The 14564-nt window shown below is 45.7% G+C and overlaps 1 non-coding gene across 1 annotated transcript; it reads right to left on the bottom strand.

The window, feature by feature from the left end:
* Nucleotides 1–243: 243 nt before the first annotated feature.
* Nucleotides 244–346, bottom strand: LOC111821145 (U6 spliceosomal RNA). Its single transcript, XR_002824607.1, has one exon. It is a non-coding gene; the product is annotated as a U6 spliceosomal RNA (small nuclear RNA).
* Nucleotides 347–14564: the final 14218 nt, after the last annotated feature.

Below are 14564 nucleotides of genomic sequence, written 5' to 3'. Positions count from 1 at the left end.
GTGCCCAGCTGCCTCCACCACCCCACTTAGAATCACTGCCTCAGGACATGCTCCAACCTAGCACCTCCTACTGTCTCACCTGGGGAGCTGGGCTCTGGAATGCGGCCCTCTGATCTGCATCCACAGCCACCTCCCTGTGACCTTTCCCCACAGAACGTGGCCTCATATGCTAACATGTATATGCAGTAATTCTTTTTTTTTAATTTTTTCCCATACAAAAATTTAGACATACATTGTTATGTGAAAAATATGGAATGCTTCACGAATTTGTGTGTTGTCCTTGTGCAGGGGCCATGCTAATCTTCTCTGTATCGTTCCAATTTTAGTATATGTGCTGCTGAAGCAAGCTCTATGTGCAGTAATTCTGACACACATAGAAAATATTCACGCCCCTGTGTGTGTGCACAAGAGTGCCCAGCTGCAGACCCTCACACAGGAGCGGATTAGTCGGTACGCCCTGTATGCACCGGCTTACAGTATTCAAGTTATGCATGAGCTTAGTTGTGTTTACTAATCTATAGTGATCAACTTTCCGTGGGTTTCACCGCATCTTTGATGTGGTGCAAACCAGGGAAACTCTGCACTACAGATTAGTAGGTAAAAGCAATTAAGCTCGTGCGTACCTTGCTTATTGGGTAATCTATCCCTGCGAGTCCAGTGGGATACCCTGTGGATAGGGAGGTGGGTGAAGAGCTCTCCTGGGTCTTCTTTCAGTCCGGGGTAGAGACTCCACAGGGTGATATCTCTCTCTCCTCCAAGGGCATCTCTCAGTGATCTGGGGTGTGGGGAGGAAGGCAGTGGACTAAAAACCACTAGTCAGCTTGCAGGTTACTTAGCTGAGGACTCACTCTGAGATTTTGGGGTCAGTTGGGGGAGGGGTTGAAAGGTGGGGATGCTACAGAGAGGATGAGTGTAGAGGATGGATCAGGCCATTCTTGTTCCCCCTCCCCAATCCTGGGATATTCCACCTGCAGTGCTGGGGGCAGGGAGGAGCACCCACCTCCCCACTTTCACCCCTGAATTACTGTCAGTCCCAGCAAGATCCCCCACCTCACCCTTTGTATCTCATTTCACCACTAGAAAACGGCATGCTGTGTGTTTTTCCCTCAGCCCTAACTAACCTCAACATCAGTGAGGAGAGCCCTGAACTGTTCTTGGTGTGGGGCTGGGTGGGCGGTGGGGGGTGGGAGGAAGGGAGGGAGAAGGAAATTCCTTTCTTCCTTTGGGGGATCCACCTCTCAGGTCCCCCAGCTCCTCAGCTAACTAACCCAAAAGCTGTCTAGTGGTCTCTTAGTCTACTACTCTGCTTACTCCATCCCCAACACCAGGTCAAGGGGAGAGAGAGACCTGGGTCCCACTCCCTCCCAGACCTGGCACCTCCTCTTGGAGCTGCAGGAATCTCTCTGGCCCATACTGTTTCAGGCCTTAGTTCAATGACTGCTGAGGACTTTCCTGCCTGGGCCTGCAGTAGGGTTGGGGCCCTACTCTTTCTAAGCCCCAGCTTGATCTCATGGATCCAGGGGCTCAGTCTCAAGGAGCTATGGGTATCCCACAGCCCTTACTCAGCCCAACACATGGAGGCACTGATGAGTATTTGATGTCTGATGAATGAATGAGTGAGTGAATGCCGTTTCAGACCACTGCCAAGTATACAGTGAAGCATTTGAAAGGGCTTGTGTGTGATGAGTGGTGGCTGGGAGGCAGGCCTCTGCAGATAAGGCCCAGCTAGATGGGCCCCCAGCCAGCCAGGCATCCCCATTGTGGGGGCTCAAACCCTTCTTTGCTTCCTCCTGGGAGTTCAAAGTGGAAAGCCCACATGTGTTTTTTGTGGAAGTGGTTGGGGCTGGATGTATCAGAATCACCTGCAGAGCTTTAAAAAAAAACAAAACACTCTCGTGTTGCTCCTCCTTCACCCAGATTCTAATTCGGTGGATCTAGGGGTATCCCCACTTGCACCAGAACATTAAAAGGTGAGCTGTGAACCCTGGGAGCCCAAGTGGTATCAGCAGAAATCAAAGCAGGCAGCCCGTCAGAGAAGGGGAAGTTGAGAGGACAGAGTCAGGGTTAGGGGTTGGGTTTAGTCTGAGGATCAGTATATGGCCAGGGTCAGGGTCACTGTGAGGCCAGATTTGGGGTCAGCACAGGGCCATGGTTAGGCTCACTCTGTGGTAGGGGTTGGGAATACAGAGATACAGAATACAGAGATACAGAAAATGTTAGCAGGCAAAAAAGGCCTGAGTTGTTGGCTTTTAAAATGTTAATTTGCACATGAATGATGTTAGGACAGAGCTGGCTCATTAGCAGAAGGACAGGCCTAAAGACAGCGACCTACAGGGGGAGTGCTGTCTCTGCCCCAGGACAGCCCCGCATCCACCACTCCAACCTGGGCAGGAGCCCTGTGCAAAGGGCAGGAACAGCTGCATCATCTGGAACAAAGTGGGCTTTCTCTAAGAGTCCATCCTTGTGGCCTGCGTAGGGGACAGGGAAGGAACAAGGGGCGAAGTGGGGGAGTTGAGAAGAGGCATCCAGACAGAGAGACAAAAACAGACACAGCAAGGGTCAAAAAGTGAGACAGGGTGAAGGGGACAGTGAACGGGGGATGGAGAAAGGGACAGAAACAGAAGCACAGGGAGGAAAACAGGCTTGAAAATATAGTAAGGCAGATTTAGATGGAGGGAGAGATGGCAGGAGAAACCACACATCCTCACACACTCACACACACGCACACAGCCGGGCGTGCGCTCACACAGCCGCCCTGAGCCTCGTTGGAAATAATCCCGCTTTTGACGCGGGGCCTCAGCTGCACAGGCGGTGCCGAGCTGTTACCTTGCACATCTGTCAGCTCCAAATGTAGAAGCTGTCATGGGGTTGTGTGTGTGAGTGTGAGAGTGTGTGTGTGCGTGCCTGCTCCTCCCTGAGAATTCTGAGGCCTTCCCCCAGGATAGGGAGATCCCTGAGGCCCAAGGCCCATAGGCTCTTCAGGAAGTCCGCACCCCGGCAAGCCAGATCATGCCATCCCTTCCTGCAAAGGAAGAGGCCAAGGCACTACCCAGTTTTAGGAGAAAGCTCTCTGGATCGGCTTCGGTGGCCTGGCTCTCCGCTTACAGCCACATGGCTCTGAGCAAGTCCCTTCTCTTCAGAACAGCTGGGTCTCCTCCTTGTTAGGTGGGGATGTAAGGTAGCAGCCACCCCTTCTGTCTCCCGGAGGGGTGGTGATGAGCACCTGACCTGATAAAAGGCAACACTCCTGGGACACCAGGGATTTTCACTGTGGTGCTTATTAGAGCTGGGGAGTCTTTCCTGTGTCTGACTTAGACTTCTGGGCATGCACCCAGCATACAGGTCCTTCTCGAGGCTAAGGACATTGTCCTCTGGCCTACTCTCCTCCCAGCTGCCCTCCTTGTTGTACCTGAGGATGCACCTTGAGCACCGATTTTGGGCTGCAGAGGATCTGAGAACCTCAGACTCAGGCCCCCAGGAGGAGCCTCTAGGAGCAGAGAGAGTTGGCTCAAGCCCAAGGGCAAGCGAATACTTAACCCTTTCTTGTAAGAATCCTTTGCTGGAACCCTGTGTGTTTGCACTCCCTCCTGATTTAATCTAAGCTTATCATAGAGGAATTTTACAGCAGTGAGGAAGAGGGCAGCATTTTCACTTTAAATAATGGAAAACAAGGACCCTGGCCAAAGGGACCCAGCCCTGGGTGGGCAGCCAGATGAAGGGTTGGCCTGGAACCCAGGCCCTGACCCCTGTGTCTGGTTCTTCCCACAATGCCATGCCTGCCCAGTTGAAGTCCCCCCAGACCCACAGACCTGACCCTTCAAGACATGACCCTGCCACTCACCCCACAGGCTGGCACCCTCACCCCTTGGCCTGGCTTCATTAAAGCCTGTCTCCACCCCACAAGCCATCTCTTGATCTTTCCTCAGATCCACCATCTTTTCTGCCCAAAGATTTGTCAGGACATTCTAAGCAGGCTTTGAATGATCATGGCGCTCACAGGAGGGCATTCCGAGAGAGGAGACAGGGCCTAACGCTGTGTATCTGTGGCTTGGGTCCTGTCCCCTCAGGAAGACCAGAGACCATCATCCAGGGTGTGTTCTCCCCTGGGGGTCTGGGTTTCTGTGGGTGCACATTCATGGATGTATAGGAACAGCACGTGGCCTGCCCTGCACCCCAGCCAAATGTGTGTGTATAAGTGTTTTAGTCATATGGGTGCTTGAACATTTAGCTTTGCTTATACATGGAGGAGGAGTTGTATAATTGTGTTTATATGTGTGTGTTTTGATGTAAAACTTGCCTGTGTGTGTGAATGCAAATGTGGGCCTGGGTGTATAACTGTGTGCATATACCTATAAGACTATTGTGTGAATGTGAGTATAACTTTGTAAACTGCTGTGAGTGCACATCAACATTTATGTTTGAATAACTGTGGGCAGGTGTGTTTAAACCATGTATGCATACATGTGATTATATGCAATCACATATTGGTCTCTATTGCTTTCAGTAAACTGGGTGTACATGTGTGCATGTGTGACAGGGTGTTACCTCTTGGAGCATGAACTTGTGCAAGGCTGTGCATGAGATTTAACCATTGTGTGTGTGTGTGTGTGTGTGTCTGTGTCTAGGTGTGATTTTTATATAAATGGGTGTGTGCAGGTCTGTGACTGGGGGACAACAATTGTGTGTTGACAAGCTCCAGATCCTCCCTTAAGTCATGTCCAGTGAGAAAGAAATGTGTAGGATTATTTGTTAAAAAACAACAAAACAGCAACAAAATGCCAGGTCCTGCCGTAGCAGGAGCAAAGCGAGGACGTTTCTGTCTCTCCTCTCTTCTCTCTCTAGCATCTCGGCCCCTCTTTGGCGTCGTTCCCTCACACCTAAGCCCAATGGTGTTTTGCAGCCTTTCAGCTGTTACCTCAGTCCCTCCTCGCCTCATTCCTGATTCACTCCGTTGCTATAGGTATGTTTGAAACCCCAGCGTGGTAGATTTTAATTAGTCTTCCTACAGATGGCCAATTAACATTCATTACTTTTGCCTTGAGCGATTAATTATGAGTTTGGATAGAAAAGGAGAGAAGAGGAGAGGAAGATGGGCAGGTGAATGAAAGGAGAAAAGAGAAGGGGGTTTGATTGGGAGTTTGGAATTTTTACACAGAGCAGGCTGATGGGGGAGAGGGTGGGAAAGAGCTGTTTGAATCCCCTCACTCCTAGTGGCCTCCCTCGGCCTACAGCTGCTCTGGGCCCCTAATCGGCTTGGCTGGCCCAGCCCTCCAGGAAAATAGAGCTCACACCCTCTGTTTGGGCGTCCCTAAGCCTTTGGTGTTCCCCGACCCCAGCCCCTTTCATAATACCAGCCCTCTTGTTTCTTGTGCCAGAGCTGGGTGGGAACCGTGTCAGGAATCATCCAAAATGCAGCGGATAACCCAGAAACAAAGCTCCACTGCCATTCGCTCATTCCTGGAACGATAGCAGCTCATTGTACAGATGAGGACACTGAGGCCTGGAGCGGGAACCGACTTCCCCTAGCTCATGGATCTCGGGAGTGGAGTCCACCTTTGTTGACCCCAGGTCCAGTTCTTTTTCCACTGCAACCATTGCAACATTCAGCATCAACAGTCTGGAACACATCATACAGCAGTGTTCTTCAAGATTTCAAACACAATTCATGTCCTTGGGTGCGCACTGAACTGCCAATTGCTCAGTGTGGTATCCCAGCTCATTAAAAGACTCCCTGGGTGATGTTGTCAGGTGTAGGAGCTGCATCCATGCTCCAGATCCTAAATTCATTCCAGGAACAGAGGACAGACTCCAAAATGTCCACAGTGGTCTCTTGGATGGTAGAATTACAAATAATTTTGGGTTCCTCTTTAAAATCATCTGTATTTTTTACTTTCTCCACTAAAAATGTTACTCGAACATGTGAAGTATATAAAGTATGACTATATACTACTTGAAAAATTTTAAAAATATATTTTGTAAAAACAGAAAGGGAGCCTATATTAGTTTATGATCTTTTTAAAAAGACTATACATACGCAGAGGCCTGGTGGCGAAGTGGTTAAGAGCTCTGCTGCTAACCAAAAGGTCAGCAGTTCGAATCCACTGGCCGCTCCTTGGAAACCCTATGGGGCAGTTCTACTCCGTCCTGTAGGCTCGCTATGAGTCAGAACCAACTCGACAGCACAGAACAACAACAACATAAATACATACATCAAAATTTTAACAGTGCCTAGCACTGGAGTCAGCCTGCCTGGACTCAATTCACAACTCTGCCACCTACTTAAACCAGGTCTGTTTCCTCCTCTGGTAGGTTGAGCTAAAAAGAGTACCTGCCTCAAAGAGTCATGAGGATTAAATAAAATAATGCATGTAAAGTCTTAGAATGGGGTCTCATATGTAGAATAAATGTTAATAATTAATGAATGTTCCAAAAAACAAAACAAAAACCTGTTGCCGTCAAGTGGATTCCGACCTGTAGTGAGCCTATAGGACAGAGTAGAACTGCCTCATAGGGTCTTCAAGGAGCAGCTAGCGGATTCAAACTGCTGACCTTTTGGTTAGCAGCCGAGATCATAACTACTATGCCACCAGGGCTCCTAATAAATGTTAGCAATTATTAATATTAGTAACAAGATTTTAAGGTAATGATTTCTGGGTGGTGGAATTTTGAGGAATTTTTTTATTTAGTTCTTTTTGCTTTTCTGTATTTTGAAAATTTTCCATAATGAACATGTATTACCTTGGTAATAAGAAGAAAATGTAATAAGAAAGAGAGAAGGAAAAAAAGAGAAAGGGAGGAAGGCAGGTGGGTGGATGCACTTACTCTGCTTACAGCAAGTGTGGTTCTGCAGTTTTAAATTTCTATTAAATTTCCACGGTTTTACTCATGCTGTTAGTGCAATTGTACTGCCCTGTCCCCTGGAGATCTTACTCATTACCCTGACATACACTACCTGCAGGAAACTCCCTCCCTCTCCTCTCCTGGCCGGCTAAGTCTTCCTTTCCTTTGCACTCCCAACAGTCTTGCTCCCGCTCCAGCCTGGCCCAGGGGGCTGTTCTGCTTGAGGCTCTTTGCTTTGGGGAGAGACCACACAGGTTGTGGTTTACTGTCAGGATGGCTGGTAAGCTGGCCAGAGCCCCAGCCTTCTCCCCCAGAGACCCATGGTGGTATCTCTGCTGGTTGGCTCCGTTCTCCTCCCTTTCTTCTTGCTCACTTCATCTGCTCACACAACACCTTTGCTCCTAGTGATTTCAGTGTGCTTGTAGTCTGACCACGTGGTCTCAGCCCATGTTTAACTGCCATGTGTCTCTGTGTCTCTTAGTTCATATTTCTGAGAGTGAGAATCCTATTGGCCCAGGGCCTCTTGCTGAACCACTTCAAAAGTCATAGCCAGACCATGGATTGGCTCCCATGGACCACATGTCCTTGGTCCAATAAACAGTAGAGAGGTGAGTGGTAGGCAACAGGCTCACATGGTACAGAATATGACTGTCTGGGGCAGAGTTTCCTCAGATGGAAGGCTGGGTGGGACAAACAATGATTGGCATCTTTGATATTATGTCCTTGCCTTGCGCTCCCAAAGCACCTCCTGCCGCCCACTCAACACCATTCACAGCAGTGCCATCAATGTCGGACTGCTTGTTCTATTCCACCCAGCATGCTAAGCTCCATAAGAGGGGACTCACTGGTCTGTCCACAGTACCAAGCACAATGCTTGGCACATACTAGGTGCTTGATAAATATCTGTTGAATGTTGAAAAAACGCTTCATATAATTATATCATTCTATATATTTATAAAGGTCTTATAGAGATCCAAAGGTGAACACACGTTATGGAATCATTTGTGGGCTTCAGACTTCTCTGGACAGAACTGGATGAGCCAGGTGAGTTGGAGTAGTTAAGGAAGACTTCCTGGAGGAAGAGCATATTGAGCTGAAGGAAGAGAGATGAGGCTTCCATTGCAGCAAGAAAAATCTTGGCTTAGCACTTCCAGGCCTTTTTTGTGGTTCATGTCTGAGCAGCCAGAAGTTATGCCAATCACAGTGTCAGGACTGAGGATGTTGAGACAAGGTCAGAGCCGGGAGACAGGCTACCAGACAGCACGGGTGGGAGTAGCAAGGCTGAGACCTGGGCTGCAGGTGGGAAGGGCAGAGCAGACCCAGTGGTGCAGATGAGGGGACAAAGTCTGTGATCCCTGGAAAAAGAGGAGGGTCTCCAGAAAAGCTGCCAGCTTGTTCATTAGGATAACGAGAGGCTCTCCCCAGCTTACTGAGACTCCTGGGCTTGCCACACCTGAGCACTAATATGCTCCTTATAGGATGGTTGGTTGCAAGGTGCTAGGGCTGGGGCCAGGGCTGATGCTGTGGGATGGGGCAGAGACAGGAGTGTTCCTGGGGCCAGGTGGGGGTGAGTGGGTGGGCTGCAGCGTGGGAGGAGCATCCCTGTGCCTTTCTGGAGGCAGAAGGAGAGGGAAGAGCTGAAACTAGAGCCTCCCTGGATGTACAAGAAAGAGATACTGAGAACTCAGAAGTGGATGTGGGAGAAAGGAACTTCTTCTGACTATCCTTTCTTTTTGGAGGGGGCCGTGGAGTGTGGCAAAAAGCGGGTGGGGAGGGCCTGGATTTCTAGTGTGGAAGCCAAGGGCAGTGGCTGACTTCTTTCTTTCATGGCATGGTCCCAGAGGAGTCCAGGGTGCCACATGCCTTCCTCAGAGTTATACATACGCAAGTGTAAATAATGGCCTGAAGATTCCAAAGGGCATCACGTAGGAGAGAGGGCAATGTGAGAGGCAGCCTGGAAGAAGTGAGACATGAACAGGCACTGAAGGTTGAGCAGGGCTGGCATTGGTGGGAGGAGGAAGGCATTCTAGGTGGCAGAAACCTCGTGAGCAAAAGCATTGAGGGGGCTTGGGCATGGTGTGTGGGGACAAGGAGACCAGCTGGCTGTGTGGCCTGTGGTCTGTTGCGGAGCAGGGAGGGAGAGGAGTTGGGGAGGCGGGTTGGTAGATGTCTTTGAAGAACTGGGGCTGAGGAACTAGGGCTTACACAAAGCTGCTCTCCTGGGAACTTCACTGTCAGGCCCCTGTCCTCAACACCAGGCTCCTGAGACTTCTCCGGGCTGTCTCAGGGGCTTCCTCCAGCGTCTCCCCATCCACTGAGGCCACCAATACCCAGGGAACTCTCCAGGGATCCTGTAAGAGGTCAAGTCTTCTCCTGCAGTACCTTCCACAGCCACCGCATCCTTCACTCGCCCAGATTTCCTAGCTGTCTCTTACCCTAGTTAGTCCATTTCCCAATGAGTCTGACGAACATCTGCTGTATGGGGGCATGCAATAACAAGACATACGAACTGCGCTTAAAGACTTAAGAGCCGTGCTGGGGATTCAGACACGGGTGGAGCAGTTCCATGATAGAGGTCAGATACTCCTGACCTTAAGTACAACAGGCCTTCCAGGGTGGCTGAGGAGGTGTGAGAAGCCAGGTCAGCCTCTCTGCAGGGGTTGCTGCCTTGGGCTCACTCTGAGGCCCCACCCTGGGTGCACCACACACAGTCCCTGCCTCCCTGATTTGCTGTACTCGCTGCCCCTCCGCCTGCTACCAAGTGTCACTTCCCTCTGGGCCATGTAGTTCAAATGCTTGAGAAAGAATCTCGTTGTTTGAGCCTGACCCCAAATCAAGGTTACCAGCAAGCCTATGATGACCACCCCAGTCCAAACAGTGGTGGCCTGGAGGGGGCCATGCAGGCAGAGAGCAGGGGCTGTGTGGAGGTATGGGCATAGCAGGCAGGGACGCTGAGAATTCTTAAACATGTTTAGCTATTTCTTCATTTACTATGCTATTTCACAAAATAATGTTTCTACAATTTCTTTCATTGTGCTGTTAATTTGTTTTAGAAAAACACAAATTTAGTAATGTGGCCACTATTTATTGGAAATAAACAGTATTCTAAATAATTTTTCTGATAGCTGGGGAAAATGTACTACTTGAATTACCATGAACTTTTTTTTATTAAATTTTTTTTCCCACTTTGAAAACTTTTGGAATTATTCTTTGGTACATTTCTCTATTCCATCCCAAATGATTTTGAAATATTTATCACTTCTCTCAGACGATAAACCATGAAATATTGCTTCTACCTTTGATGGCAAAGAGAAAAATGTCTACAGCTTCCATTAGAAGCTCTTTTGAAAAAAAAAAATGCCTGCAATGCTTAGCCCATTGTTTAAAATTTGTAAACAAAAGATAGATTCAAATTTGAAAACCAACATCAGCCAAGGCCTCACTGCACCAACCACCTGCAAGTTTCAAGAATTGCTTGATACAACTTCCGATGTTTTAATGATCTGCAGAAGCCTCTCAGTCACAACCAATAATCCAACATGTTTTCAATGACCTCGGAGCCTTCTGTATGTTATGCCTTCACTCTGCTTACAAATGTTTTGAAAAATTGCCAGCTTTTCAGAGATGTATGAATAGTGTCATACAAAGAATTGACAGTGCTGAGATCACTGTGGAGTTCTCTTATATCCCAACAAACCTCAACACCATTAAATCGCCAAGATGTCGATGTGTGTAGAAAGCTCTTGGCTCGTCCTCCCTGAATGTGGTAGCAACACCATTAAATCTTCCACTTGTGTCAGCACCTCCAGTGTAGATGTAGCCATGCATTTTATTAAAATCCGTCTTCTTACATATACAAAAAATACCAAAAACAAACCCATTGCCGTAGAGTCGATTCCGACTCATAGCAACCCTACAGGACAGAGTAGAAATGCCCCATAGGGTTTCCAGGGAGCAGCTGGTGGATTGGAACTGCCAACCTTTTGGTTAGCAGCCGAGTTCTTAACCACTGCACCACCAGAGCTCCTTATTACGTACAGTTATATGTAAATATGTACATATTATTCTTTTAAATAAATAAATAATTCCATGTAAGATCTTTCGATTGTCTTATCCATTCCCATGGTACCCATGAATGTCTTCTCAATTAAGATGGCTTCTCACATTTTCTGCACGGACCTTACACAGAGCTAGATATCACTACCCCATCAATTGTCTCATCATATGTTATAAGCAAGTTATAGAAACAATGTCCATCTTCATTCTTTCATTAATAATTCTAAATGCTTGCTATGTGCCAGACACTGTTCTAAGTGCTTTACATGTATATATACTTAATATACTTTACATGTGTATACTTAATACACTTAACGAATCCTCCCAGCAAACTATAAAGTAGGTTCTATCGTCATTCCAAGGTCCCTGAGTGGCACAAGTGATTTGCAATCGGCTGCTAACCTACAGGTTGGTAGTTTGAGCCCTCCCATCCATGGAAAAAAGGCCTGATGATCTGCTTCTGCAAAGGTTACAGCCAAGAAAACCCTATGGAGCAGTTCTACTCTGTAACACAAGTGGTTGCCATGAGTCGGAATCAACTCTATTGGTTTTGGTATATTATTCCCATTGTTCAGATAAGGAAATGGGCACCGAAAGTTTGTCCAAGTTTCACAAAAGAGTTAAGTTTGTACACTGTGTAAATCAACTTAAATTGTAAGTTCTCTTTATCACAAACCTCTTTGATTTCAAACTCAGAACTCTTGCCTTTGTTCACAAATTAATTCCCTATGTTCATGATAGACAGTTTTCCTAGAAATAAAATATTTTCAGCTTCAGATACATCATACCTTCCTCAATAAACCTGTTGCAGTTGAGTCAATTCAGACTCATAGCAACCCTGTAGAACAGGCTAGAACTGCCTCATAAGGTTTCCAAGGCTGTAATCTTTATAGAAGCAGACTGGCACATCTTTCTCCTACAGAGCAGCTGATGGGTTCAAACCACTAATCTTTTCCGTTAGCAGCCAAGCACTTAACCACTGTACCACCAGGGCTCCTATAAGAGGTTTCAATTAATCAGATAATAACATACAAAAGGCAATGTCCCCAAAAGTAGATGTTTACTGCAAAACTACACCAATTATAAATGCATTTCACATTTTTCTTGTTTTCTGAAAACTTCCAGGATTTTTTTCAAGTTATAATTGCTCTTTTCATTCCTGAATTTTTGTTAGCAGAACAACTAGAATGGGTAACAGAATTGCATATCCTTTATAATGCTCTGTTCCACCTATCAAAAATCCAATTACTAAGATTTTTTAAAATGTTTTAATTTTCCTCGGGCTCTTTGTGCTTTGAAGGTAGTTTTTGTGTCGATAAGACCGTTACTTCTTTTCACAAATTTCAAACCCCACGTAGAATCCTGCCTTGAAATGTGTCATTCTCTATCCATCCTCATGTCAACCCTGGTTAACTCTTGGTGATGAAATACGTGATTACTCTTCACTACTACCATTGGCATCATAATATGATGGTAAACTCTTGGAAATTTTTTGTGAAAAATAGAACCACAAACTTCTGTTTTGACATCACTTTTTAAATTCCTGTGATCTAAGTATTTACTTAGAATTGCTCAGTGATTGTGTTCCATCTCCAAGAAGAGAATGCCAATGACAGATTCTCTAACACTTCTTGTTACGACACTTTCCATGTTTTCTCAGATATTTTCTAAGCAGATTAATGTCCAAAGCAGGCCTCTTTCAACCTAGTGGCATACTCCTGCTATAGCCCTAGAAACCATGCATTCAAGGTTTTTCCACTGACTCTAGCTTTTCCTGGAGCCCTGGTGGTGCAGTGGTTAAGAGCCTGGCTGCTAAATAAAGGTCAGCAATTGAATCTACCAGCTGCTCCTTGGAAACACTATGGGGCATCTGCCCTATAGGATGGCTATGAGTCGGAACCGACTCGACGGCACATAACATAAGAAGCTACTTTATATTATTTAATTATTTTTCATCCAAATTTTTAATTCTATTTTTTTACCTTTTGTTCATTTGGAAGTAACACCCTATTTCTATTTTTATAGTGGATACCCTAGAAATTTTAATATGCATGTTTAACCTCCAAAATCTAAAGTTAATCACTATCCTTACCCTCCTTCTGAAAATTTATGATCCAAGTTTGCCCTAACTTTGTTCACCACCTCGCCCCAATTTATATGCTACTGTTGTTCAATATTTCTATTTCTTTAGTCCCAAAAAGTATACAAGAACATTAAGATTTTACACCGACAGTATTGGTTTATATTAACTTTACTTCACCATTCATTCTTTCAACTCAGACTCATCTTCTGCAATAATTTTCCTTCTACCTGAAATTCCTTTAAGAGAGGGTCAGTTGGAAGAAACTTTCATTTTTTTATTTCTCTGAAAATATCTTTATTTCACCCTTACTCTTGATAGCACTTTTTGCTAGAAGTACAATTCCGGGTTGTAAGTTGTTTTCTCTCAGCAGTTTGAAGATACATCCCACTCTCTTCTGGCATCCACTGTTGAGAGTCAGCTGCCAGTCCAATTGTCATCACTTTGCAATAATCTATCTTTTCTATCTGCCTACTTTTGAGATCTCTTTTTCTTAGATGTTCTGCATTTAGATTGTGTATAGGTAGATTTATTTATAATGTTGGAATTCAGTGGGCTTCCCTAATCCAAGGGTTAGTATCATTCATCAATTTTGAAAACTTTCTAGGCGTTAGCTCTTCAAATGAAACCTCTCCCCCATTACGTCTATTCTCTCCTTCCAGAGCTCTTATATATATAATAATCGTTTATACATTAGCCTTCATGTCTCTTAACCTCTCCTTGATACTCTGACATCTCTTTGTCTCACTCTGTGCTACATTTGGGTAATTTCTTCAGGTCTTTCAGTACAGGAGTCTCTCTTCTGTATTTACTGTAATCTGCTAATTCCTTATCAATTGAGTTTCTAATTTCAGTGATTGTAGTTTTTATTTCTCTTTGGTTCTTTCCCAAATCAGCTGGGTCCTTTTTGTTTACAGTGAGGTGTAATTTACATACTGTGAAAAGCATAATCTTAAGTATACATCTCAATAAAGTTTTACTATGTGTACATCCATGTAATCACTACCCAGATTAAAATATAGAAGATTTCCAGGACCTCAGAAAATTCCCCTGTGCCATTCTCCTGTCAGTAATCCCTCAGGGAAAAAAAAAAACAAAACAGTAACAACCTATTGCCATTGAGTCGATTCTGACTCTTAGTGACCCTATAGGACAGAATAGTACTGCCTCATAGGGTTTCCAGACTAAGACAGACAAGGAACAAGGAACTGATGGTCTACTTCTGAAAAGAATTAGCCATAGAAAACCTTATGAACAGCAGCGGAACATTGTCTGATATAGTGCTGGATGATGAGCCCCTCAGGTTGGAAGGCACTCAAAAGATGACTGTGTAAGAGCTGCCTCCTCAAAATAGACTCAACCTTAATGACGTGAATGGAGTCAAGCTTTGGAGAGCTTCATATGCTGATGTGGCATGACTCAAAATGAGAAGAAACAGCTGTAAACATCCATTAATAATTGGAACGTGGAGTGTACGAAGCATGAATCTAGGAAAATTGGAAATCGTAAAAATGAAATGGAATGCATAAACATCGATATCCTAGGCAGTAGCGAGCTGAAATGGACTGGTATTGGCCATTTTGAATTG

This window comes from Trichechus manatus, unplaced genomic scaffold (genome assembly GCF_000243295.1).
Source record: "Trichechus manatus latirostris isolate Lorelei unplaced genomic scaffold, TriManLat1.0 scaffold00004, whole genome shotgun sequence".
NCBI classification, from domain to species: Eukaryota; Metazoa; Chordata; class Mammalia; order Sirenia; family Trichechidae; genus Trichechus; species Trichechus manatus.
This window is presented reverse-complemented; position numbering and strand designations above follow the sequence as displayed.